Source organism: Lissotriton vulgaris, chromosome 1_1 (assembly GCF_964263255.1).
Source record: "Lissotriton vulgaris chromosome 1_1, aLisVul1.2, whole genome shotgun sequence".
Classification (NCBI taxonomy): Eukaryota; Metazoa; Chordata; class Amphibia; order Caudata; family Salamandridae; genus Lissotriton; species Lissotriton vulgaris.
This window is the reverse complement of record NC_141685.1, coordinates 30007284-30034623: the sequence shown is the minus strand read 5'-3', so window position 1 is coordinate 30034623 and position 27340 is coordinate 30007284. Positions and strand designations below refer to the sequence as shown.

Here is a 27340-nt window from a genome sequence, read left to right as displayed (position 1 = left end):
GCGTTTGCGGATGAGACTGCTAAGGAGACTGCCCGGAACCTTAGCACTCGAATGTATGTGACGAGTTCGGTTAGGTGGCCTACAGAATCGAGCATGTGTGAAGACACTATCGAGAGTGTGAAAGCAATTCAGAATGAGGCCACCGAGACTGAAAAGATGAAGTGGAAAGAAAGTACGGGAAAGTTGGATGCGAATGGTTGTTGGATTGATTTGTCGGATCAGAAAAGATGGTTGTTGCCTGATGCGTATGTGCTGGCCGTTGTGACAATGGCACATGGGTTAGCACATATTAGCGCGAAAGGCATTTGCAAGTTGTTGTCGCCTGTGTGGAAGAATGATGGCATTACAAAGTGTGCTGAACGTCTGGTGAAGAATTGTATGGTGTGTCTAATGTACAATCCTGGCAAAGGAACCCCAACTCCCCCTGGCAGTTTTGCTCCTCCTTCGTATCCCTTTGAGGTGATCCAATTGGACTTCATCCATATGGAGCGATGCAATAACCTGAAATACGTTTTGGTTGTGGTGTGCGCATTCTCCCGATGGATTGAGGCCTATCCCCTCAAGGATAATACTGCTTTGTCTACTGCGAAAATCCTACTGAAGGAATACTTTCCTCGGTATGGAATGCCTAGAGTTGTGTGGTCAGATAATGGAAGTGAGTTCGTTGGAAGTGTGATGAAGAGTGTGTGTAAGGGCCTTGGAATTAATCAGAAATTCCATAGCGCCAATCATCCCCAGTCAGCTGGATTGGTTGAGGGGTACAATGGCACCCTTAAACTAAAATTAGCGAAGATTCAGGCTACGACTGGTCTTTCGTGGCCTGACGCTTTGCCTCTAGCATTACTGTCAACTAGGGCGACTGTACACTCCCGAATAGGGCTTAGTCCCTATGAGATAGTGTTCGGCCGTCCTGCGAATGTGTGGGGGGTTCCTAGGCCAGGAATATTCTCTGATCTTGAGTACCCGATGTTGATTGATTATTTGCATGACTTGACTGCTAAACTGAGGTTAATTCACCAACAGGTTTACGACGCCTTGCCAACGCAGACGGAGGGTCCAGGCCACCAGCTCCAGTCCGGGGATTGGGTGGTTACCCGCAACTTCTCACGCAAGAATAATCTGGACCCCCGATTCACCGGACCGTACCAGGTACTCCTGGCCACGAGGACTGCCGTTCGTCTCGAGGGGCGGAAAAATTGGGTACATGCTACCCATTGTAAGCGAGTCCCTATTCCTTTGCCGGCAGACCCGTGGGTAAGGAAAGGCATTGCGTCAACAGAAACAGAAACATTGCCGGCGTTTGTACCTTTTAGCGACGCACAGCTTGTTGGAGAACACTCAGCGCAGCAGAAAGCCACTGTTGAACATTTGTCAGCAAAAGACTCAAGACCAGAACAACGAACTGATCAGCAGGACGCTGTCTCTTCAAAAGATCCTTTGTTCAACGAGCAGACACGTCCCGGGAAACATCGATATTCTTTGCGATCTCACACTAAGGACAAATAAAATTTTCTTGCGTTGCTGTAATTGACAACTGCAATATCCTCGTTTCCCATGATCAATTTTGAACATTCATATCATTGAAATTTTTTTGTACATATGTCGAGCTTTTTCCTTGTATTTTTTTCCTTCCTCAGCTGAGAAATATTGTGCTAATATATATACATATTGTGTATTGAGGGCCGTAGGGCCGCGCGCGTACTTCCTTCTGGACAGTAGGTCTTGACGTTAGGTTAAAGGCCGTCGGTTCCTAGGAACTCCTGGGGATTGACTATTGCTGCACAGAACGAAGTGCGTCAAGAAACGTTGCGGACGGTCGTAGGGAATGGCATTTTCGAAGCTAAATGATTTGGAAGGAGCTCAGGCATACAGATTCAAGCTGCAGCAACTCAGTCGTACTAAATGTTTCATATTTCAATTGTTTATGTTATTTCTGACTGCTTCTGCATTATTGGCGGGTGGGGTGTATTGCACTATGTCCTACTTCTTATCTGCTACCCCTACTCCTACTCCTCACCCTAATCTTACCATTACTGCTTCTCCTCATTCCTTTCACATGTTACCGGAACACGAGCAGGCTAGACGTGTAGAATTCCGCAACAATTCCTTTATTCAGCTCCTCCATCAGCATCAGTTAGTGGTTAACACTACTAATTGTTGGGTGTGTGGGTTGATGCCACATACTACGGGTAAGGGAATTCCGTATCTGGTGTTACCGTATAGTTCCCAAGGGTCAGCTCGAGCATTCCAAACAATGTTTCGAAGCGCACTGGGTTTCCACCCCAATCGAGAACCACGTTCCCCCAACTCTGGTCCTACCTCGTATCAGAAGCTGCTATCAATGGCAATAGAGGATATGGAAGATGAGATCCATGATCCTTTTCTTATCCCTGAAGAAGAGGTACGAGCTTATAGGGTCCTAAGTAGAGGGGAATACAGTATGTTCACTAGTGAAAAGCAGCTTAAAAGCTCGCCTCCAATATGGGTCGTACCCCACACTGGTAATTTGTGTCTCATGGGTCGTGGCCAAAGTCCGCAAGCCCGATTTGGAGACAGTGCTTGCACTGAAACCTACGTTGTGCCAATGACCCCGTCCCCTGTGTTTCTGGCTGCCAAGGGTACTTACTTTATCTGTCATGATCGTGCATACACATGGTTGCCCACAGACTTTATGGGTACATGTTTCATTGCAAATTTGTTGCCTCCGACGTTTACTGTAGATGCCGATTATCATAAGACTAGAGTTGTACGAGGCATAATTAGCGAAGAAGATACTGCTGGTCAAGAGGCAGGAGACTTTTTCAAGGGTTTCCTCCCGTTTTGGGGACCTATGGTTAATAGTAGGAACCTGAGACAGTTGACTCGAGTGGTGGAATCGACAGCTAATGTTACTGCCAGTGCCCTTGGTAATATCACCACAGAACTTCAGGCGGAGAGGCTTATGACGTTACAAAACCGTATGGTTTTAGATGTCGTCTTAGCGGATCGCGGTGGGGTATGTAAGGTGATCCATTCGAGCTGCTGCATTTTCATCCCAGATAATGCTCCTACTGTCTATCAAGCCATCTCGAAGTTGCATAAGATCTCCGAATCCATACACGTGGATGTAGGGGATTGGACGCTACTTGGATGGTTTTGGGGCCTGATGTCGACTTGGGGTTGGAAAATTCTGATGATCATTGGAGTTGTGGTAGTGTTCCTGTTCACGTGTTGCCTTTGTGTACAGTGTGGTCCTGCCTTATGTGGTCTCTGTGCTACAACGTGTATGAGACAACCATCTGTTACCAAGGGGACTCGATTGGACAGAGCTATGCTACAACAACATCTCGATGGTCTGATGAATATCGAATATGATTCCGACTAGTGCTTGCCTACATGAGGGCAAAAGGAGCGTCTGAGGTTCCGTGACAATTGTAAGTGGTGTTTTCGACTCGCACGAATATGGTCGAGTCTGGTATCTATGAACCGCAAATGACGAGTTTAGTAAGTATGCGCAGTTTCGCTGTGCTAACTTGAACCGTTCGTTTGTTATGTGGGTTTTTCATCTGTACCCACGGGTTCCATCTTAGATACGGCATCCATTTTGTCTCTTGCCCTCAAGTAGTCAGCGAACGGACGCTGTCCGCTTCGCGACCCTGGGACTCCCAAGATATTGGCGGAAGACACATGTTCTTTGTAAGTGTCTTTATGACGAGGGGGATGCTACTGTAAGGCAGGTGGCGCCGCTCGAGGCTCATCTTGCCTCACAGGCTTATTGTCTCAGCCGTGCATCTCATTAGGCACGTCCCTTTGATGCCTGTATCTCGTGCTCTCCGATACCTCCCCTTTTACACCCTTTCCGATCTCCCCACTGTCTCCGTCTTCCTTTGCACCTGTCTTTGTTCCTATTTTCAATCTACTTTACTGCTGATTGGAATTTGCTAATGGTGGGAAGATGGGTTTTTACAGTTGGGAACCGCCAAATGTTTCCGCACTTATGATCCGGACCTCATGTGTTTGAAAGCGACCAAAGCGACCCCTCTGGGGGATGATGGTGGGAACCGGGTTGTAAACTTTTGTGTACCATGTTGTCTTATGGGTAAAAACTGTATAAAAGGAGCGATCCACAGAACCAATTTGAAGCAGTCTCCCCGAACTACACTCGATGTACTTCCTGTGACTTCTGTTTTCCCTGCAGCAAATAAACCTTGAATCTTTGACGCCAGAGGAAGTGTCCCGTGTCTCTGTGACTTGTACGCCGGAACAGGTTACCCACGAAGGTTTCAGGTGTTGTGCCCTGGCACCGCTGGGTCCAAAAGAACCCAGTCCTTCAGTATGCTTCCATGATTTCTAGCATTTTAACGGTACAGCTGCCAGGAAGTGTTTAGTGCTGCTATATTTTTTACACCGTCCTGTCTGTACCTACTTGTCCTTAAATTTACTTTGCAATTCACAATGTCCCATGTCTCTGGCTTTGGTTTTTTTTTAAAATGTACAGCTGCCAGGATAAGCACTTCATGCGATAATTGCTTTATTCCTGTCTGTACGTGTATGATCCCCCACTTTCTAGTTTACCCTTACAGCCCCAATCATGATTTGATGCCTAGTGCTTGTTAGTATATGTTCTTTGCTCATATGAAATATTCCGGATTTCTCTTGTATAACCTTGCATTTTACAATAATTTTAATGTAATGAATTGTTTAATAAGTTTTTGCTTGTATGATTTGTATTTACAAATCGAATAAAAGCTTTGAAATTGAAATTGGATATTGGCCAGAAAATTATCATTTTTCTTAGTGGGAGATAAACCACTCCGGCTTTTACGCCTCAATGAATACTAGGACTGCTATGGTCATGAAACCCACATCTCAGTGTCGTTATACCTACTAAAATACCTTTCACATTACATCAGCAATGGCGCCCTCTACCGACAGTTGTTATAATGAATACTCCAGGCACCCCGGCGGATACGCTCACTTAAAGGACGGGGAAACTCCTTCCGCATCATTCTTTCAGTCAGCCAGCCAGTCAGCACTAATATGGAAACGTGGCATATAACTCCGGCAACTCTAATCGGGGTATTGTTCTTCTGAACTGGAAGAGCCATTTCAAGGGAATGTAGGATACTAAAACGTTTCACAGGCGCCAATAAAATTAATTCTTACAAAGGACAATTGGGGTGTTTATCGCTCATAAAATAAAATAAAATAAAATAAAGAAAAGTCTTACGAAATAGCAAACACCAACATCTTCCGATAAACATTTTGCTCACACTGGTGCTATAAAAATAAAGAACAAGTTCATATTATACGGTGCCGCCGCGCTGCCTGCGGCGACCCGGAAGCTCTTGGCCGGCCGGCCAATCCGGTCGCGGCCGACCGGAAGTCCCGCCTCCCGAGGTCCGCGAGCTGCCGGCGCATGGAGCGCCGTGCCGGTCCGAGGTAGCCCGGGTCCCCAGGAGGGGGCCGGGGAGAAGGAGGCGTGTGGCGCCTGTTGCGGGGCTCCTCGGACCTGAGGGAGCCCCGATTGAGAAGAGACGACGAGACGCGCCGCGAGGAGCGGAGCGCGAGAGGAGCCCCGCCGGAAGAGCGCAGTCGGTGAGTGGGGCCCAGGGCTGATGTGAAGTGCGTGCGTGCCTGTGTGTATGCCTGGGGGGGGGGGGGGGGAAGTGTGTGTGCGCGCGCGCGTGTGTGCGCGAGGGAATGTGTGTGCGCATGCGTGACTATGTGTGATTGAGAGAGAATGCGAGGTAGGGGATAGTGTGCCTGTATGTGTGCCGTATGCCTGCGTGTGCATGCGCGCGCCTGTGTGTGTGTGCGTGCGTGCATGCAGAGGGGTGGGGGCTGCCTGTGTCTGTGTGTGAGCAAGGGCTTTGCACCGCGCATGCGCAGCTACCAGACGCTCGCTCCCGAGGTGAAATCTGACCTCGTCAAAGTGCGCGTCTGGTGGCAGTCCACATTCCTAAATACGGGCCACAAAAGGTCTGAAGCAGACACTCTCAATGCTCACGCATTGAGAGTAGGTCTGCTCGACCTAAAAAGGGCGATTGCACACAACCTTGTTGCTACAGACCGATCTCCCTCATAGATAACACCCTTAAAATTTTAGGCAGAGTTTTATACACAAAAATGTTAAGCTGGACAGAGGACAATCCGATTTTAGAACAATGCCAACTAGATTTCAAGGGTAAAGTTGGCAAGAACAAGCAATGTCTTAATCTTAATTTGATCATAGGGAAGTACACTTTTGCACAGCACTCGCCACTTTACTTCGCTTTTATGGACCTGTCCTCAGCTTTCGATTTTGTCAATAGGTCCCGTCTATGGCCCATCCTTTTAGAAAATGGACTGGATGAGGCCCTTGTTCATTTTTTTGCCTATCTCCATACGGACCTGAGAAGATTCCAATGACATCAGTGTAGCTAGAGGGGTCAGACAGGGGTGTGTTCTGGCCCCCCTCCAATTTATCATATATAAAAACAATTTACAGAAATCACTGATCCCACTAACTAATGACGTTCCCAGAATTCAAGGCAAACCTCTCCCAGTGCTTTTATACACAGATGATGCAGTTTTAATTGGTCGCACACCAAATGCACTACGCACTTTAGTTCGAGGTTTCACAGATTCTATGTCCGGCCTAGATTTATGCACACATTTTAAGAAATCTTTTATAATGCCTTGTGGGCCAAGGAAATGTCCTTCAAATGTTATCTCTGTTGGTGACCAAAAATTAACTTGCACTGCTACTTTCCCTTATCTGGGAATGGTCTTCGCTGCGAACGGCACCTGGTGGGAACACTTGGCATATGGTAAAAGTAAGTTCTCGATGGCTTTTAACTCAATCCTCAGTCTCCTCTGCCCTAAAAGATCGGGAACAATTCCAGCCTTTTTAAAGATTTTTAAGATCCAGTGTGTACCAATAGCTAGCTATAGGGCAGAGGTATGGGGTGTTGCCAAATGTTCTTGCATCCAATCAGAGGAAAATAGATGTTGTAGAAAACTCTTGGTCGCTCCAATCTCCACCTCTTTGTACATATGTCAAGGCGAACTGAAATTAGGATACATTGAAGACATCATAAGGGCCCACCCCGCACTATTTTGGCTAGCCATAATGAAGAATCCCGAGGCTTCTCTCAAAAGGGACATAATAGATGATTGTCTTCGCTGTGAGAAACGGATGGATATTCCATGGCTTCATGGGGTAGTCAAGAGTCCGGAAAGCGTTAACCTTGGTAGACAGTTTGCCAATTCAAACACAGCTGTAACAATGGACAAAAAAGTTTTAAAGACAGCATTGTACGCACGTTATAGCGCAGAAAGACTAGAAAGGGAATTGAATAAACAAACTGTTGCAAAATGTATATCCATTGCGTACCCTGAGTATGGTCTACCAAGTTATATTACACTACCCATGTCCCAATGGGAGAGAGGCCTCCTATTCCGTCTAAGAGCTGGGACGGTAAGACATTTGCTTTGTTTTCCCTATGGCTATATCGCAAAACTTGACTCGCTGCCATGTCCATGTGATGTTCACACCGGTCAAACACTTTTAAGTCTCTAGTAAATACTATAGGAAATATGCACAATGGTTGTAGATTCTGTACTTTAAAAAATGGTCACCTATTAATTTAACAGACGCTATTGATTGCAAATTTAAATTGGACAATGTTGAATTGATGTTGCGCATTGGCACCTTTTTGAGAGTAGCTACGGGTGCACGTAAATCTATGTGCGATCTGTGATGTCATTCGAATAGTAAATAGAGAACAGAACAGGCAGTGGGGGAAAACAATTACAGCCCCACTTACTCTTCTATCACTGAATGTAGGCTCATTAAGTAATCTAGCTTGTGCCCTCCTTTGTAGGTCCACTGCCCTAGGGCCTAAATTAAACTACATACTACACTCGCTCAAAGAGGCATAAAGAAAATAGCATATAATATGCAGACATGTCACACAGATTAATAAGGAGACTTGTCTTCATGAGAAATTCTTCTTTTATTCTTGATCCACACAGCCAACGCGCTTCACCCCAAAGGGCTTCATCAGGGCTGTTAAAAACAACAGATCAATGATCATAAATACCTATCTCACATAGGATCATGGACCCTTCACCATGAATGCAATAGTGGAAATGTTCTTGAACCAGAAAAGAAACAGTGCCTCTGATGGTGCACAACACATGACGGCATTGGCCACGAGAACACCCACACAAGAAACCAAAACGAAAAACCAAGACTCTTGTGAAGTGATGAACAAAAACAGAGAGTATTAGGACCCAAATGACCCATTCCAACAAAAAGCACATCTAATCAGTCTTTGTGAGGTTAGGACAAAACCCCATAGAACAACAACCATTAAATGAGTATCTTTACCCATTTAGTTGCACAACACATTAAGTGATCACAACTAACTATCTGGGTCACAGCCAGGGAGAAAAGCCAGTTTGGCACAAAAACCAACTCCACAAGTCATATATTAGACCTGTATTTTTGTTGAAACTCAACACCAGTGACTTGGTGAAGTTTAAAACACATCAACCATAAATTCCAATGATTTTTTATTTACCTGAAGTGGAAACCTTTATTCCACGTGCCTTGCAAGACGATGGATAGTCCACCTTACTCTGGTGAAAAACGGAATTCAAGTCGATCTTCTCATCACACAGACAAAATGTCACCGTTTGCTGTGGCCTTCAAAAGAGTGACCCAACTCCAGCAGTGAGGGCCAACGAGCATTGTGGATACAAAATAATCATCGATCGATGCAGACAACAACAACAAGAACAAACATGAACCCCGGAGAGCAGGCTCGAGACCCTCCCAGCACCAGACAGTCATTGTATCTATTCGCCTCACCTGGGGTTTCATGTGGGTGCTGTGCTCCCTGCTGGGGGTGCTGTGCTCCCTGCTGTGGGTCTGGCTCCCTGCTGTGGGTCGGGCTGAGCTTTCCGAGGTCTTTGTGTAACCCCAGGACTGAGCGTGGGTTAAAGAGGCCCGTAGCTGGACCACTGCGCATGCGCTGAGGACAGACACCGCCTCCCGCGCGGAGTGCGAGTTCAGGAAGGCATGAATTAAATGCGCATGCGCGGAGAACGGACGCACTGTTACAACTCCAGAAGTCGTTGCAAGAAAGATTTCTTTGTTTAGTTCACAGCACAGGCTCCGACAGCTCAGAGCCAGCACAGGTGGGACGGGGGCCGCGCAGGGAACAAGAACGAGTGAGAAGCAACAACCGCCTCCCGCCGCGGAGCACGAGGCGCCTCGCGCCGCAGCACGTGCGGCGATGTATTTCAGTGCTGAGCTCCTCGGCTCGGCTCCTCTATGGGGGGTGTCTTTGCTCTGCGCAGGCGCAGTGAGACTGAGCTGCCTCTGTCCAGGGTTGTTCACAGGTTGCACTCCGTACAAGGTCCTAACTCGGCGATAGGAAGTCGTGTGCTCGGGGTCTGGGAAAGTGGGGTCAGAGTCAGTGGATGTGCGGTCTGTGGGGGTGAGGGCAGGGTCAGTGAATGTGAGGGCGGGGTCAAAACAGCAAACATGCCCAGACTGGGGGCGTTGCATTATATAGAGAGCGGGCGCCATATATTTCTGAGTTTGATTTCCTGCGTGCACCGACGCCTGTGCGACCAGAATTTGGAACTCGCTTCCTCTGTACCCCCGCACCGCCACCTCTTTCCGCATCTTCCAAAAGGACCTTAACCCCTCATGTGCTCATGACGAGCTCAGCTCGTCATGAGACACGGCGCTCCGTTGCTCATGACGAGCGGAGCTCGTCATGCCCGTTGGAACGCTCGCACGCTGGGCTGATTCCCCTGCTGCGCTGAGCGTTCCATTAAACGGGTGCGACCGGAGCGCCGTGGCTCATGGCGAGTTGAGCTCGTCATGAGCACTGGGGGGGTTAAGGTCCTTTTGGAAGATGCGGAAAGAGGTGGCAGTGCAGAGGTATGGAGTAAGCGAGTTCCAAATTCAGGTCGCACAGGCGAAACAGCCCCGCAGTGAAGGGGTTAAAACTCTTCTCTTTCAAAGACACGGCTCCCAATACCTCTGACTGTTTCATGTTCCACACTGGAGAACTAGTTTGTCCTTACTCTTCAACTGTGGAATATGTACTTTTGGAACTCTAATCGGTCCAACTTTAGTTTGCATTGTGTAATTTTTAGCGAATTTATACTCTTGTAAACTTGACGGAAGGAAGGGGCAGGATACGACTCTTAGTTACTGGTGGTTTTACTTTAGTTAACAGAAGGTCGGTGCAAGTAGGGCGACCAGACACACGTCTTGGGGATCGGCTTCTGTCTGTTCTACTTCTCTCCCGGCTCCTTCGTTCTCGCATCCTCCGGTGAACAAGCACACCTGGTCTGCATAAGTCTCGGCGTTTGATGTGGTGATAGGCTCCGCCCATTCTCCGGCCGCCTTCCAGTTAAAGGAACCACGCTCTTCATCCTCAGAGTCTGGCTCCTGTATGTCGGGTCACCACCATTCTTGTAGCTGCTTGTGGGACTGTGGAGACAAGAGGTGCGTGTCATTGCTGTTACTCTCGAGCTGAGGACCAGGGGTCGATAAGGAAGGGGGTGACCGACTCCCCCGGTTACTCACCATCCCCCCAGGACGCTTCGTTCGGGAAGGGGGTGTCTAGAAAGAAAGTCTGCTGTATTCTCAGAACCCTTCTGGTGACGTACAGAAAAAGCAAAGGGCTGAAGGGCAAGGAACCAACGCATAACCCGAGCATTGTTAGATTTGGCTCGGGACATCCACAACAAGGGGGCGTGGTCGGTGTAAAGCAAAAAGTGTCGACCCTCCAGATAATATGCCAACTTTTCTACAGCCCACTTAATTGCCAGGCACTCTTTCTCAATGGTGGGGTACTTGAGTTCCCTGGGGATGAGTTTGCGACTGATGTATAGGATGGGATGTTGAAGGCCGTCGTCTCCTTCTTGGGACAATACGGCGCCTATTCCGTAATCTAAAGCGTCGGTGTGTAAGACAAACTGTCTCCTGAAATCCAGTGATGATAGGACTGGGGTTGAAGTGATGAGGCGTTTCAATTGGTGAAAAGCGTCCTGCATTTCAGGGGTTGGTTTCTCCAATACTGCTTGCTTTATTGATTGTTTGAGGGTGTCAGTGAGAGGTGCAGCCAGTTGGGCAAACTGAGGAATGAAACGGCGGTAATATCCGATGAGCCCCAAAAAGGCCCTCATCTCCCGCTTGGTTGAAGGAAACAGGGTGTCCACGATAGCTCCTACTTTCTCAATTTGAGGTTCTATAAGGCCATGTCCCAGGACCTATCCCAGATACTTCACCTTCTGGTAGGCGATTCTGGATTTCTTGGCGTTCACCTTCAATCCTGCTTTGTCGAGAGTCATGAATACATGGTGCAGATGTTGTAGGTGGGTATCCCAGTCCGAACTAAAGATGACTATATCGTCCAAATACGCCGAGGATAATTGGGTCATGTCTTTTAATATGGTATTCATTAACCTCTGGAAGATCGCTGGGGCTCCATGCAACCCAAAGGGCAGGACAGTAAACTCATAGCGTCCTTCCGCTGTGGAGAAAGCGGTTTTGTGGCGATCCTCTTCCCGGAGCGGCACCTGCCAATATCCTTTGGTAAGGTCGAGCGTTGATATGTACTTCGCTTCCCCCAACTTCTCTATCAGCTCGTCAATCCGAGGAATAGGATAGGTGTCAAATTGGGATATATGATTGAGTGCGCGAAAATCCATACAAAACCTCCGTGACCCATCCGGTTTTGGTATCATCACAATGGGACTGGACCAGTTACTCGTGGAGGGTCTGATGACACCTATCTTCAACATCTCTTGAACTTCTTTTTGTATGTCTTGTCTCCTGGCTTCCGTAATGCGATAGGGTTTGATCCGCACTATCTTGCCTGCAGGTGTCTCTATCTTGTGCTCCGTGAGGGTGGTTTTTCCCGGTAAGTCCAAGAACAAACCCGAGTGTTCCCGTAACGTGGCTTTCAACTCTTTTAGTTCTTGTTGGCTCAGTTAGTCATTAACTACCAGACTGTCAATGGTGGAAGGTGGACCATCAGTAGGGGGAAAATCGGATGTCAGATGCGCTCCAGCAGATGGGGGACCCAACCATTTTTTTAACATGTTAATGTGATATGTTTTTTTTTTTTCGGAGTCACTTGTAGTTTGTAGCTGGTGTTGCCTACGGTAGAGACAACCCGATAAGGACCTACCCATTCGGCCTTAAATTTGTGTGTAGAGGAGGGAAGAAGAACAAGGGCCCAGTCATTCACGGCTAACTTTCTCCATCGTTTTCCTTTGTCATATATGACCTTCTGTTTTTGCTGATTCTTCTCCAGGTTGGTGAACGCTAGATCTCTTAATTTCCCGATTTTCGTCTTCAGCTTTTGGGTGTATTCGAGAGTCATCCTTGTTTCCTCTGGTTCTTCCCGCTCCCAAGCCTCCTTGGTCATGTCCAACAGTGAGCGTGGCTGGCGTCCATACGGTAGCTCAAACGACGAACACCCTAGGCTGCTTTGTTTATGACCCCTTATCACGTAAAGGGCCAGCGGTAACAATTGATCCCACTTTGCTCCGCTGACTTCTAACATTTTATGTAGGGTGGCCTTGAGTGTTCGGTTATAACGCTCCACCAAGCCGTCTGTCTGAGGGTGGTAGACAGAGGTGCGAATTTGTTGGATGTCCAAGGATTTACAAACATCCTTCATCAGTCGGGAGACAAACGGGGTTCCCTGGTCCGTTAAAATCTCCTTGGGAAACCCCACTCTTGAAAATAACTCCACCATCTTATCCGCTATTTGCTTGGTTGTGGTTGCCGTCAAAGGAAACGCCTCAGGAAATCACGCGGCGTAGTCGACAACCACCAATACATGTTGAAATCCTTTGCGGGTCTTTGGCAATGGTCCTATAAGGTCCATACCTACACGCTCAAAGGGAGTCCCAATGATAGGGAGGAGTTGCAGGGGGACCGCCGGGGGCCTGGTCATATTCTTCTTTTGGCAGAGCTCACATTCCTGGCAGTATGTCATTGTGTCTTTGTAGATGCCTGGCCAGTAGAAGTGGCGTAGAATGTTCTGGGTTGTCTTCTCTGCTCCGGTATGTCCTGCGACTAAGTGGGCATGCGAAAAGAACAGGACTTGATTCCTGAAAGAGTGGGTACCAGCAATTGTTCGGGATCATTTTTCTGTCCATGTCGATACAACAGTTCGTTCTTGATAAAGAACCTGGGATACTAAAAGGGTTTGCAACCTGGGTCCCTATGAGCGCTCTCCCAGGCATTGAACAAAGTGGGGTCATTGATCTGTGCAAAGCGAAAACTGCGGTCCAGTACCCACAGGTCTGGAGACACAAAGGCAGGGAAGGGTCGCTCACTGGTTGTACCACCTAAACCCCTGCTTGCTCTTACGGGTGAAAGGCTTTGTTGGAACATGCAGAGGAAATCAGGATTGTCAGTCCCTATAATCAAGTCCTCCGGTAATGTAGCCAGAACTCCTACTCTAGCGGTGTGGGGGTGTCCCTGTAGAGGCTCCAATGGCAAGTTGGCTACAGGATACTGTTTCACATCCCCATGAACACAACGGATATTGACCCTCTCCTTGTGGATATATTGGGATTCTTTCACGAGTTGGGACTGTACCACGGATGGTCTGCAGCCAGAATCTAACACTGCTTGTATAAGGGACCCGTTTACCCGTACACTCACTCTGAAGCAATTCCCCATCTCTGCTGAGAAGAGTACCACCTTTGGAAGGTAGCCGACCTCCATGGGTTCTTCGGACGTCCTCCGACGAGGGCATAACCTCGCGATGTGACCCCAGTTTCCACAGTCGAAGCATTGGGGCCCCGTACTCCCTGCGGGTTCGGGTTTCCACATACGTGGTCTTGGTGGTTCTATGATTCGGGGGGGAGGTCTGGACGGTTTTTCTAACTCCCAGGATGGTGCACAAGGCTGAGCTCGGGTAAACGTAGCCGCCATTTCCACCGCCTGGACAGTCGTAAGATTATGATGTTGACGCATCCATTTCTGCGTCGCGTAAGGCAATGCTTCCAGAAATTGTTCAATGTACACCTTATCCATTATTTCTTCTTTGGTGCTTGTATTCGGGGTGAGCCACTTGTCTGCGGCCATTTTCAGTCGGACAAATAAGGTTTTTGGGTTTTCCCCGGGAGCGCCCCTCTCCTTCCAAAAACGGAGGAGGTACGCCTCTGCATCCATCCCTAAATAATCTAGGACGATTCTTTTGATGTCTGCGTAAGTGGAATCACCATTGGGATTTGCGACCTGGTACGCCGCCTGGGCCTCTCCTACAAGGAGGGGAGCTAGAAAGAACGGCCATTTAGCGACGGGCCAACCACAGGCCCTAGCAGCTCTCTCGAAGTTCAACATGAAAGAATCGGGGTCTTCTCCCACTTGGTATTTTTGCAACGAGACCCCGCCTCCACTGTGAGGAATGACTCTTTCTTCGCCTACTCCCATTGTCGTCCAACTCTTCGGGGCTTCTCCTGTGCGTGCTGTCATCGTCGCTTTCATTATTTCTCGATCATCTTGCGCTAATTGGAGTTGCTTCTCCACTGCCCATTCCAAACGCTCCTGGCCTTTAATCAGCTCCTGTACTACGGCTTCCATCTCGGTTAGACAGATGGGGGGTTTGCCCGCATTCTCCACCACTGTAAACTTGGCGGAAGGAAGGGGCAGGATACGAGTCTTAATTACTGGTGGTTTTATTTTAGTTAACAGAAAGTCGGTGCAAGTAGGGCGACCAGACACACGTCTTGGGGATAAGCTTCTGTCTGTTCGACGTCTTCCAGAGGTCTCCTCTTCCTTGGGGGATCGGGTGGGACTTCTGCGGTGTTTCCTCCTCCGTGACTCCGTGACCTGTCCATCAACTGTGTTTTTTGCAATTTTCACTCCGTGACGCCCACAGCACGCTCGAGGCGGGGAGACAAAAAGTGAGAGGGCAAATATCAGTCAGCTGGCCAATAGCAGTCGTGCAAGGGAAGGGAGTGAGGGCACACCAAAAGTGAACAAACGGCTACGAGTGTTAGTGAAGGGCAGGGCAGTTGGATTACAATACCGCGATTACCACCCAGAGCCTCAGTCACGTCCCCGTGCCTTCCTTGCCTCTAACCCAGCCCGCGATTCGGCTACATACCTCGCGGAGCCACGCGCCTCCTCCTAGCGTGCGGCTGGGCGGCTCGTGTTGTCGTTGACCTCCTGGCTCTCCGGGCTCCGGTGGCGCCTCTCCTCCGGTCCAGTTCCCCGATATGTCCGTTAGCTCCTCCGATCCGTCTACTTCTCTCTCGGCTCCTTCGTTCTCGCGTCCTCCAGTGAACAAGCACACCTGGTCTGCATAAGTCTTGGCTTTTGATGAGGTGATAGGCTCCGCCCATTCTCCGGCCGCCTTCCAGTTAAAGGAACCACGCTCTTCGTCCTCAGAGTCTGGCTCCTGTATCTCGGGTCGCCACCATTCTTGTAGCTGCTCGTGGGACTGTGGAGACAAGAGGTGCTTGTCATTGCTGTTACTCTCGAGCTGAGGACCAGGGGTCGATAAGGAAGGGGGTGACCGACTCCCCCGGTTACAACTCTGTAAATATGTTACCATAATATCTAAACCTATATACTACACTCTATTGTAAAGCGCTCTGACACCTCTGGATAAAGTATGCGCTATAAAAAAAATTCTAAATAAATGCAATGCCCTGCGACCAGGCTTTTGGAGACTCCTCGTCGCCGCGGGCCTGGACTCACTGGGTCTGTAGACTAAAGACTGTTAATAATTTAATTTTAGCAGCCAGGAACTCAGAACTGTTCAATTCCTCGGGCTCCGGCGGGCTGCTTTTGGAGGCTTCATACGATAAAAGACAACAAAATCTCAAAATGTAACACTAGGGGAGTCAGATATACTGGTATGTAAAATGCATTACAAGATAGGCAATAACGGGAGACTCGTGTAAAATTTGTGTTTGGAGTATTCAGGCATGATTCTGAATGCCATCGTAGTCAGCGTATCTCAAGTTGCACATTCTTACCTTTATCCTGGGCCACTGCAACCACAGACTTTACCCATTGCTGCCCGCATCTATAAATGATGTTTTTGACACAAGAGTGTCCACATGAGCATCTTTTTTTTTTGCTGATCTGGGACTTGCAGCAAATATTTGTTTTAAAGACTTGCTCTTGTATTAACAATCAAGTTACTTGTATTATAAAAGCTGTAGTTAAAACTGGCTTGAGTAAAGCCACAGCAATTACGGCCTATTTCATTGAGACCATTGTTATTACAAAAGCTGAACACTAGAGCAAATACGAGTCTTCTGTGGTAATATGTGAGATTGTGGTAACAAATAACTCTCTGCTGGATTTAATGCAGTGTAATAGCAATTCTCCTATATTACATCCCTAGGCACTTTTAACATATGCTTTTCACAAAAAATACATCCGACAATATGTTTTTGCATAGATTTTATTAATAAACAGATTAGGCATATTGCCTACAGTAAAATTGATTTAAATTATTTTAGGGAGCTAGCAGCTAAGCTGAAGCCTTTTGAAAAAATTACATCCTGTGTACCTCAGCTACTCACTCTCCTTTGGTTTGCCCAGTGCTGCGGCGGGCTGGGCAGCTCTCCAAGTTAGCTGACTGTAGTTACTTTAAGTAGTTATGATAATTTATTAGCAGGCAGCTGAGATTATCCGCGTTGGGGCCCCTCAAATCCTGTTTGGTACAATCGGGTCCCAAACAGGCCTCGAAAAATCCTAAAAATGTTAGAAGACTTGCAAGTCTAGTGACTCAAATAATCTACTCAACCTAATTATAATGCTCTCGACCCCTAAATTGGTTTCAAATGAAGTGATCCCGGGCAAGTGTTTTAATTTCCGCAAGATAAGACTTAAAGCCTTTTTTCAAGAATAAACCTTAGCATATACTTTAGTCAAGGGTACACAGATTTGAAATTGGAATTATCTTTTAATTCTCAACCACGTTGTATCCCCTCTGACATTTTGGCCTGAAGATGCTGTGATAAAGCACATTGAGAATATAGATATAAGGAAAGCCATTTACAATAATCTTACAAAGATTGAAAGAAAAGCCCTGGGAAGATCTGGCGAAGAAGCCTCACACGTGGATAAAGGAGGCGCCATTGTGATTCAGACAGCAGATACCTACAGAGAGGCATACCTTACCCTATTAGGAGACACCAGAAATGACAAAGTATTGAAAACGAATTCAACTGAAACACTTCAAAAAGAGATTAATATTTTGGTGGAAGAGGCCAAGAATGAAGGATGGATCACTGGACAGGAAGTTACATTTTTGATTACAGTGAAAGCTAAGATACCCTATTTTTATATACCTAAAATACATAAACAGGGAACTCATCCACATGGGTGCACTATTATCTCTGGCATATGTTCCGTTCTCGAGCCCCTTTCCAAATTTGTGGATTGGTTTTTATGGCCGCTTGTCTCAGAAAGGAGGTCCTACGTCCTACGTTTAAGACACTAAAAACCTGTTGAATATCATCTTGGATCAAGAGTTTGTTGTGACTTTCGAACTTATGATGTGCCTTGATGTGGAAGCCTTATACGCAAGCATTCACCGAAAAGAAAGCCTTTGAGTCATTGAAGACATCCTAAATGAAAGGGAGTGGCCTTTGAAGCACCAGTCAAGTGGACTATACAACTAGCGTACTTCACCCTAACAAGGAACTTCTTTCAATTTGAAGATACCATCGACTTACAATTACATGGAACTTCAATGGGAAGCACTTTCACACATAGCATAGCCTGTCTCTATGTACACCGATTCAAACAACAGAACAAATGGAATAATTACCTCCTTTAAACAGAAGCTACGTCTGTGGTGCAGACACATAGATGATGTCTTCATCATCTGACATGGCACCTTGGAGAATGCAACCCGCTTCTTAGATTAGCTTAACAGCCAAAACAAATTCAGAGTCACCATGACTACAAGCATTGATGAATTACCATTTCTTGATGTCTCTATCAAAGATGAGCAAAGTAGATTGGTCATCAAACTTTATACAAAACCTACAGATAAGAATAGCCTCCTCCACTTTGAAAGTGCACACCCACACGCACTTTGGAAAATGTACCAGTTGGACAGTTTCTTCGCATAACAAGAAAATGATTCAAGATTGACGATTACAAACAAGAAGCTGTCATACTTACCAATACACTTTTAGATGGCCACGCCTCTGGAACATTTGACTCAGGGAGCAAATAAAAGGGCTCATAATAATCGCAAAGAATTATTCCTAATGGATCAAAACAGAAAAGACCAAAAATAAATTATTTGTGTAACTAAGCATAGCAGTGTGCCGAATGAAGAAACTGGTGTATCCTTATATGCAACGAACTTAGTTTTGACTAATCTCTGTTCTCATTTAAGCAAAACACCAGCTTCAGAAACATACTGGTACCCACTAGATCACTAAGAACTGGCACCACCTCCCAAAATGCCTTGTAGAATCTTCCCAGGATTACGGGTCACTCCTCTTGAGGCCAATACACATCAGCCCTTTTACCAGGAAGTCCTCTGCAAATTATCTTATCTAATAACTCCTTAAATTCAGAATAGTCATACTAACTGCAATTCTAACAATGTCTGTTACGGGGGGTGCAATTTAATGTAATATCTACTCATCCATGGGGCAGATTACTTCATAAATTTACTTGTCCTGTAACAAAATCCACTTGTCCCTTTGGTGCCATGTAGTGCAGCCGCAAATTATGTCAGCAATCTCATAATATAAGACCTCTAATATAGCTGCTTTGATTATGCCAGGGCTCATACCATAGTAGTGCTTGAAGCATGCAATCCCCTTATGTTAATCACCAAGAGGGGGACAGAAGGGCTTTTGGAAGGTTCAGCATACATGCCCAGGCCAACACTAGAGAAGAGGGTATGCAGTTCCTTAGGTGGGTCAAGAGAAGTAAAGAGAGATCAACAATATATTGTCACAAAGAGAAATGGAAGTCCTAAAATAATCGGCAGGAGGGGAATTCCTCCTTTCGGAACTAGGGCCCTCACACACCCAGCCAGCTAGGTGCCATGCTTCATCATTTGGGCCTGCTCCTCGTTGGGCCTCTTAGGTGGTGATCTTTTGTTCTATGCCGTTTGGTGCATTGGAGGTAAGGGACCTATAAAGTGTAGATGAGATGTAATGGAAAGTGATTAAAACAGGTTGGGTAGTCCAAAGAATGACTTTTATTCAGGTTGGCTCCCCACCTGGTTAAAAGGAAGAGTGGCGACTCTCTGAACTAATGGTTCAGGATAACAGTACACTACTCTTAAGGGGTCGACATGTTTGATGCCTCATAGTCTGGAGGATCAGTGGCGATTCATCAGGACCTAGTGAAAAACTATCAGTTCCATTGTTATATGCATATTGTGCTGTGTGTTATGTAGTTGGCTCCTCATATGCAATGCATTACTTCTCTCTTCTCGTTGAGTCCATTGTCGGTTGTGCCCAGACGTAGGATCGTTTTTGTTTTGAAGCGCAATAGTATGGAATCAGTGCAGCATCCTTTTACATGTTTTAGGACTGTCCATTTTATGTCTTGTGCCCCATGTCTTTTTTTCTTCGTAATGTTGTACCATGGGTGCATTCTGGACTTTGCATTTAATTCTTGATCTGTGTTGAGTGATCCTCTTTTTTACGGCCTGAGTTGTTTTACCTACGTATGCAAGCTGGCATGGGCATATTACACAATATATTACGTTGGTACTATTGCAATTTGTGAATTCTTCATGTATGATACTTTTGCCTCTGTATTCAAATTTATCTCCTTCGCTGGCACTCGAGCGTGAGATGCAATTTCCACATCGGTGGTGTCCTTTTATGGGAGGTAGTGCTAGCATGGTCTGTATGGAAACCTTTGGTCTCTTCATCTGTGTATTGGCACGTACCCGTTTGTCTTTGATGGTTTTGTCAGCTGACCGCTGTCAGGGGCCTCTGTTGGTTGCTGTCTTAATTCACAGAGTTTTCCTTGGGTTGGGAACAAAAGTCTGATCCAAGGGGTGTACTGAGCCAGATCACTTTTGTTTGCCATGGTGGTACTGTCTGCCACCTGGGATGTATCTGTGAACAAGTTACGGTTAGGTGCTGCACAGATGATGAGAAGAGTTCCCAGTGGGTCAGTTCAGTGTCTCAGGAGAGTGTAGATAGAGGTATCCAACAGAGTTCAAAGGGGCATAGAACTGATGAGTGCCTCTGAAGTAGAGGGCCACTGTCCCCGTTCTATCGCCTAAGCAGGAAAGTCTATCAAGGTATTGATTAAACTCCCCTGTCGTTAGGCTGGAGGGGGTTGTGTTAGACCTGCCCTTTTTGCAGGTTCATCCCCACACTTTATGCCTTCCTCCTACTACTTTTTGATACATTTGTTTTGTTGGCCTTTGGACTCTGTGCACTTTACCATTGCTAATCCGTGCTAAAGTGCGTGTGTTCTCTTCTTAAAACATGGTCACAAATACTTCTGCCCATTTAGCATATTTAATCTACTTGTAAGGCCCTAGTTAGGTAGCCCTACATGTGCCCATGGCCTGTAAACTAAATGCCACTAGTGGGCTGCAGCACTGCTTGTGCCACCCACTTAAGGAGCCCTTTAAACATGTCTCAAGCCTGCCACCGCAAGGGACATCGCTGGCAGGATAGGAGGGAGGGCCTGAATAGGCTCTGTAGTGTCTCAACACAAAGAACTGCACACCCTCTGTAGTTAGTCCGGAACAAGGGCAGGGAAGGTAGGGCATCTGTACACTTCAAAGTTATGCCTCTAAAAGTTTCTGCCCACTTCAAAGGCACAACTGTGTATGAAAGAAGGACATTGGACACCACCACTTCAGTACACTTCTGGACCTGGGGACCCTGCCAGGAAGGACTACTGTGCCGCTACAAGGAGTGCCACTATGCTGGACTGCTGCTCTATAAGGAACTGCGCCCTGCTTTACTGACCTGCTGCACTCTTGTCTGGGAAAGAATATCTAGGTCTGCAAATCTATCTTGAACCTAGGACCCCGAGTGACTCAGTGGGCTAGTCTTTTGGCCTCCTGATCTGAGCCTCAGGGACAAAACAAGCTCCCAAGCAGCTCCTGGACCAGCCTTCAGCGCGTTCCTTGCTCCCAAATGGTGCTTGCCAGGCCCTAGACCCTTGATGTGGTTCAGTGGGCTCCTAAAACAAGTTTTTGAACTCTTCATGACTGCAAATGAGCCCGATTGCACCGGAATCCCACTGTTCGCACGGAACTTCAGCGTGAGCCTCTGCCGCCTATCTCCTTGCACAGCAAGCATCAATCATTCTGGAAGACCACCAACGCAAAGCTCCAGCCCGACCATCTGCGACACCCGACCTGCTCTTCATGCTATGTCCACCACCGCCATCGATATTCTCCTTACTCCATGCAACCCTCTCCAATGGCGCAATACGGCCATTAATGTGAGACGGCTATTGCGAATACTGGATTTGGCGCTCTTGACCTTGATTCGCTCGGTAGACACAGAGAAGGAATTTGATTGTCTGGAATGGCCGTTTCTCTTCCAAGTTATGCGCAAGATGGGACTGGGAGCTGAGTTCGTGAGATGGACTTAAATACTATACAACTCAGCGAAGCCCCGGGTGCGAACGGGGAGGACGGTATCAGCACCAAGTTCGGTGTGACGGGGGATGCGGCAGGGTTATTTGCTTTCTCCGCTGCTGTTCGCCCTGGTGGTTGAGCCCCTGGCGGTGCAAGCTAGATCGGGAGGCATTATACCGGGCTGGAGATGCGGGAGACATGCATTATATATCGCTCTACGCAGATGACCTGCTGATGTTTCTGGCAGCTCCTGGTGAGGACTTAACGGGAGCAATAGCGCTGTAACGGGTGTTTGGGGTGGCACCGGAGCTGTGCGTTAACTGGAAGAAGACTAGCCTGTTCCCGGCGCGGCGAGCTGTGGGAGCTCCTGATAGACTGAACTGAATAAGATGGGAACCCAGCTGTCTGCTGTATCTAGGAACTAACATTTATCACAAGCAGGTGGACAATTTGGAGGGTAATGTGAATAGGGCAGTGAGAGGGATCAAAGGGAGCATGGCGTTCTGGAGTACTCTGCCACTCTCAGTGGCAGGAAGGATAGTGCTTCTGAAAATGGTGGCTCTACCCCGACTATTATATTATTTCCAGACGCTGCCGATTTGGATCCCAGGCCTGGTGTTCAAGACGATTAGAACTATGATAGGGGGATTTCTGTGGGGAAGCGGCAGGAGGCGGGTGTCTTTGACCACGATGATGAGGCCTAGAGCAGAGGGGGGATTGGCAGTCCCAGACTTCGAACTGTACTATCTGGTGGCCCAGCTACAGTGGCTCACGCAGGCGGTTTCTCGAGAGTTCAGGGGGCCAGACGGCCCAGAGGACCAATGGTTTCCAAGACATGTTTTATCCTTTGTGATCTTGGGTCAGCAGTTGCGGGTTGATTAATTGACCTATGAGGAGAAAGCGATGAGGGCAAGCTGGAATAGAAGCAGGCGTAGGGTGGGTGGTATTCGCCCGTACGCACTGGAGATACCTCTTGCAATGTGCACGGCCTTCCTGCACAGAGGAGACTGGTCAGCACTGGCAGAGTGGGAAGGACTGAGGTTGCAGATGGTCGGTGACCTGTACAAGGAGGGAGCTCTCTTGCCTTATCAGACACTGCAAGACAGATACGGCTTGCCCAGGGGTGACTTCCTGCTGCAATCCGCCCTGGTGTCAGAGATTCAGAAATACTGGGGGGAAGGGCTGCTGGAACCACAAACATCCCTGACATGCCAATATGTAATAATGACAGCAGGGGCGATAAAGGCAGTAACGTGCCTGTGTAGGCGAATGGTATAGGAGGGACTTCAGTCGCTGACTCAGCTGTGGAGATGGGAGGTGGACCTGGGTAAAGATATACCTGAATTGACTTGGGCTAAACTAGTGGAAAGGGCGTGGAAGAGTACGCGGAATGCTAGATTCCAGCTTATCCATTTCTATATCATACACAGGGCATACTTAACCCCAGAGCAGATAAATAAATACTTTTATATGGATTTGCCATGCTGCAGCAAACTTCCAGCATACGATGTGGAGCTGTCTGCAGCTTGGAACCTCCTGGGAAGAGGTATTTGAGGTCCTCTGCTGGGTGACGAATAGGCAGATAGAACCCACCCTGGGGGCATGCATACTGCACTGGTTTCCTCATACAGCGCAAACTAAGCTAACAAGCAAATTCATGTATCAAGGGTTGCTGCTGGCCAAACGCGAACTAACGAGAAAGTGGAAATCCAAGCAGAGACCTAGTGTGGAGCGATTGAAAGTAGAATTCATGAGCTGGGTGGCCAGTGAGTGTATGGTCAGGATCCAACAGGCCAGAGGAGCGAACAACGAAAAGGCGATGGAAACTGCACAGGCATGGGAGGCCCTGGTGGCACTGTTGACATTGCCAGAACTGGACTCGGACTCTGACTCTGTGGAGGCTACACAGGAAAATGTCAGAGCACAAAGAATATAGATAAGCTTGGGGTGGCTGTTGGGGAAAGGAAGCAAGGTCGAGCTTGGCAGGAATTGGAAAACACCACGCACGCAATAGGACACTGGCATACCCTGGCACGATGCTGATGATTGAAAATCCCGATTTTGAATACTTAGAGCACACCAGTGGAAGTGGTTGGGGGGGGAGAGGCAAATGACTGTGGGAGCACCAAGTTGAGCTCCCTTCATATTGTGGGGTATTCTGGATACTTGCAATGGTGTTGATACTGGTAAAAGGAGTTAAGGCTGGGAAGCTTATTGTGATACTGACTCTGAAACGACTGCAAAGCTCCACAGTGGAAGTTGACTCTATATATAATGTATCCAGTAAAGTGCCCCTGCTGATGATGAGCCTTGTATGGGGGTTATGTATGGGTTGTAAATCAATAAAATACTGTTAAAAAAAAACCCAGACCTCTCATCACTCAGACCAATCATCACTCATCACTCAGACCAATCCTCACTCTTCGCTCATACCAATACTCACTCATCGCTCAGACCAATCATTAATCATCACACACAGCATTCATCACTCATCGCTCAGGCCAATCATCACTCAGCTCTCAGACCAATCATCACTCATCGCTCAGACCAATCATCACTCATCGCTCAGCCCAATCATCGTTCAGACCAATCATCACTCAATGCTCAGACCAATCATCACTCATCGCTCAGACCAATCATTGCTCAGACCAATCATCACTCATTGCTCAGAACAATCATCACTCATCGCTCAGACCAATCATCACTCATCGCTCAGACCAATTATCACTCAGACCAATCATCACTCATCGCTCAGACCAATCATCACTCATCGCTCAGACCAATTATCACTCATACCAATCATCACTCATTGCTCAGAACAATCATCACTCATCGCTCAGACCAATCATCACTCATTGCTCAGACCAATTATCACTCATACCAATCATCACTCATCGCTCAGCCCAATCATCGTTCAGACCAATCATCACTCAATGCTCAGACCAATCATCACTCATCGCTCAGACCAATCATTGCTCAGACCAATCATCACTCATTGCTCAGAACAATCATCACTCATCGCTCAGACCAATCATCACTCATCGCTCAGACCAATTATCACTCATACCAATCATCGCTCGTCGCTCAGACCAATCATCACTCAGAGCTCATACCAATCATCACTCATTGCTCAGACCAATCATCACTCATTGCTCAGACCAATCATCACTCATTGCTCAGACCAATCCTCACTCATCGCTCAGACCAATCCTCACTCATCGCTCAGACCAATCATCACTCATACCAATCATCACTCAGCTCTCATACTAATCATCACTCATCACTCATACCAGTCATCACTCATCGCTCAGACCAATCATCGTTCAGGCCAATCATCACTCCTTGCTCAGACCAATCATCACTCATCGCTCAAACCAATCATCACTCATCGCTCAGAACAATCATCACTCATCGCTCAGACCAATCATCACCCATTGCTCATACACCTTCATACGTGCTTTCTCAAAATAACCAATACCATCTGGGATAGGTTACTCATGTGTTTCCTGTGTCGCTGCTACGCTGTGAATCAGTGGCACCGCTATAATAGAACAAAGTCTAAGAGGATACAAGCACAGCCACTGAAGTCTCAGTCTCAGCGCCCTCATCCACACTGACAAATAGCAGATGCAACTGAGACCTCCTCACCGAACCGCTTCACCAATTTACACAATGTATAGTTCCTTTGCTCTCACACCGCTGACAGCATGCACCAGGCTCCCTGGCCAGAACGTCACAAGAACGAGCACAATCAGATGGTGTAATGTACTCAGGCGCTAATCAGAGTGAAAAAAAGAGTACATTTATGCCCAAGTGTTAGTTTATCCTGGTGAATCGAGCCCATAATATCTGCTTTTTCCCCAGCAGTTGTGTAAACAGTGAAGTTTTCTTGAAATTCGACCACTGGCCAGATTGTGCATAAGTCCTATGTGTAACCAGTAGCTGGGTGAATAGTAATGTTTCCTTGCCGTCTGCGCGTCCGCCATCCAGATAGGATTCAATATCTGCCCCTTAGCCAGCGTTTATTATTGATAAGGAGCAGGTCCACAGTGCAGACTCTCCTGATAGCCAGCAGCCAGGTAAATTGTGAAGCTCTTTGCAGTTTACACTGCCTCTGGCTCAACCTTGCATACTTATATTTAGCAGGCAGCTGTGTAAAAACGTACATTTATTTGCTGTTTGCACAGTGCTGGTAAATAATGAAGCTTGTTTGCTATTTGCAGAGCCACCTGTATAAGTGTAAATAATCTCTGCTGATGAATACCAGAGAAAATTAAATACACACCACTTACAGACTGTGAGAAGTTGGCCCGATATGCAACGTTCGCTATTCTAGCGACCGCTATGTATCGTTCCAACGACCCTTATGGTGTTTGGTTGTAAGTCAACCTATAGACCAGCTATCCTAGTAGCGTGGATACGAGCAGTCTAAGGCTAAAGACTCGAGAGGGCGTGTTAAGCCAGCTGTTTACCACACATGTACCCCTTGAACACCCAGTGAAAGGACACCACACAAGTGTTATGAAAATAAACAGTATATTTATTAAGAATCACAACAGCCCTGTACTCTTTATGAGGACAGGGTACTAAGCACAAACCAAATCTCTTTAGTAAATACTTCAAGTGCACAGTTTAAAACAAGTGTCCGGGGACACGGAAAGGTTAAGGCAAGTCGGAAGCGAGGGACTCGGGACCCTAGAGTAAGGAGGCTATGCAGGCACTGAAATGCCGAGTTACCTAGCCACGAGGGCTGCGGCTGCACAAGTCTTACAGGCGTCGGGGTCTTCGCTGACGAGCCAGGAGCCGGAAGAAAAAGGAGTTGCTGGCCGGCGACCAGTGCTGAATAGTTCGTAGAGATCCAAGCCTGGATCGGAGATTGTTGAAACCTGAAAGCAGAGGGGACCAAGTTCGTACTACTTGCCAGTAGTCAGAGGGTACCAGGAAGGCACCGGTTGGCCGTCACCTCGACCAGGTGAGTGGGCGACGCTAGGCTCTGCAGTCTCTCGGACCAGGAGGCGTTGTCGGCGACCACGGTGGAGGTGCGAGCTGTCCCACGACGGATGTCGCTGTCGGCGTCTTGAGTGGACCAGGAGGGTCCGGGGTGCTTCTCGAAATGATGGAAGCAAGGGCCAGTCTCGAGCAACCAGACCGGCAGTGATGATTCTCGGATGTCGTCACAGAAGGACACAAGCCAGCGGCTAGTGACCAGACAACGTGCTGAGCAGCGAGCAGAAGGGCCCCACGCAGATCGTGGAGATGCTGGGAGACTGCACTTCGGTGCTGGAGCGGCTCAGGGTCGGGGCTTCTCGGACCCCAGAGCACTCACCAGAGAGTTACCTCGATGGTCGTGCTGGTTTTTAAGAGCGTGCAGGTTCTGATGATGGCCGGTCCCTCGAGGTCTCGTCGCACCCACAGATCACAGCTGAGCTGATGACGTGGGTAGAGGTCAGAGGTGCCAGGGAAGCCGGTTCTCGTCGAGCTGGGCCGTTGGATTCCTTGAGGAAGGACTTACAGCAAACCGCAGAGTTCTTAGATGGTGCCTGCTGATGCAGGGTGACTACTCCTTAGCCACAAGGGAGAAATCTTGAGAAGAGTCTTGAAGTCCTTTCGTAGAAAGTATTCTTGATTCAAAGATGATCTAATTTGGAAGGGTCCCCGCTCCGGTCTTTATCCTAAAGAAAGGGGTGGGTACATGACTAGGTCCTGCCCTAAGGGTGGGACCAGGAAGGGGGGTAGTTACGCCCCTCTCCCCTGCCGGACTTTCCCCA

At 47.6% G+C, this 27340-nt stretch overlaps 1 long non-coding RNA gene across 1 annotated transcript in view; it reads right to left on the bottom strand.

Moving 5' to 3' along the window:
• The window catches only part of LOC147737044 (uncharacterized), a 64400-nt gene extending 55694 nt beyond the window's left edge, over positions 1-8706 (bottom strand). Inside the window, exon 1 of the long non-coding RNA XR_015299288.1 lies at positions 8550-8706. This is a non-coding gene — a long non-coding RNA (uncharacterized LOC147737044). The remainder of the gene's footprint in view (positions 1-8549) is intronic.
• Between the last annotated feature and the right edge of the window lie 18634 nt (positions 8707-27340).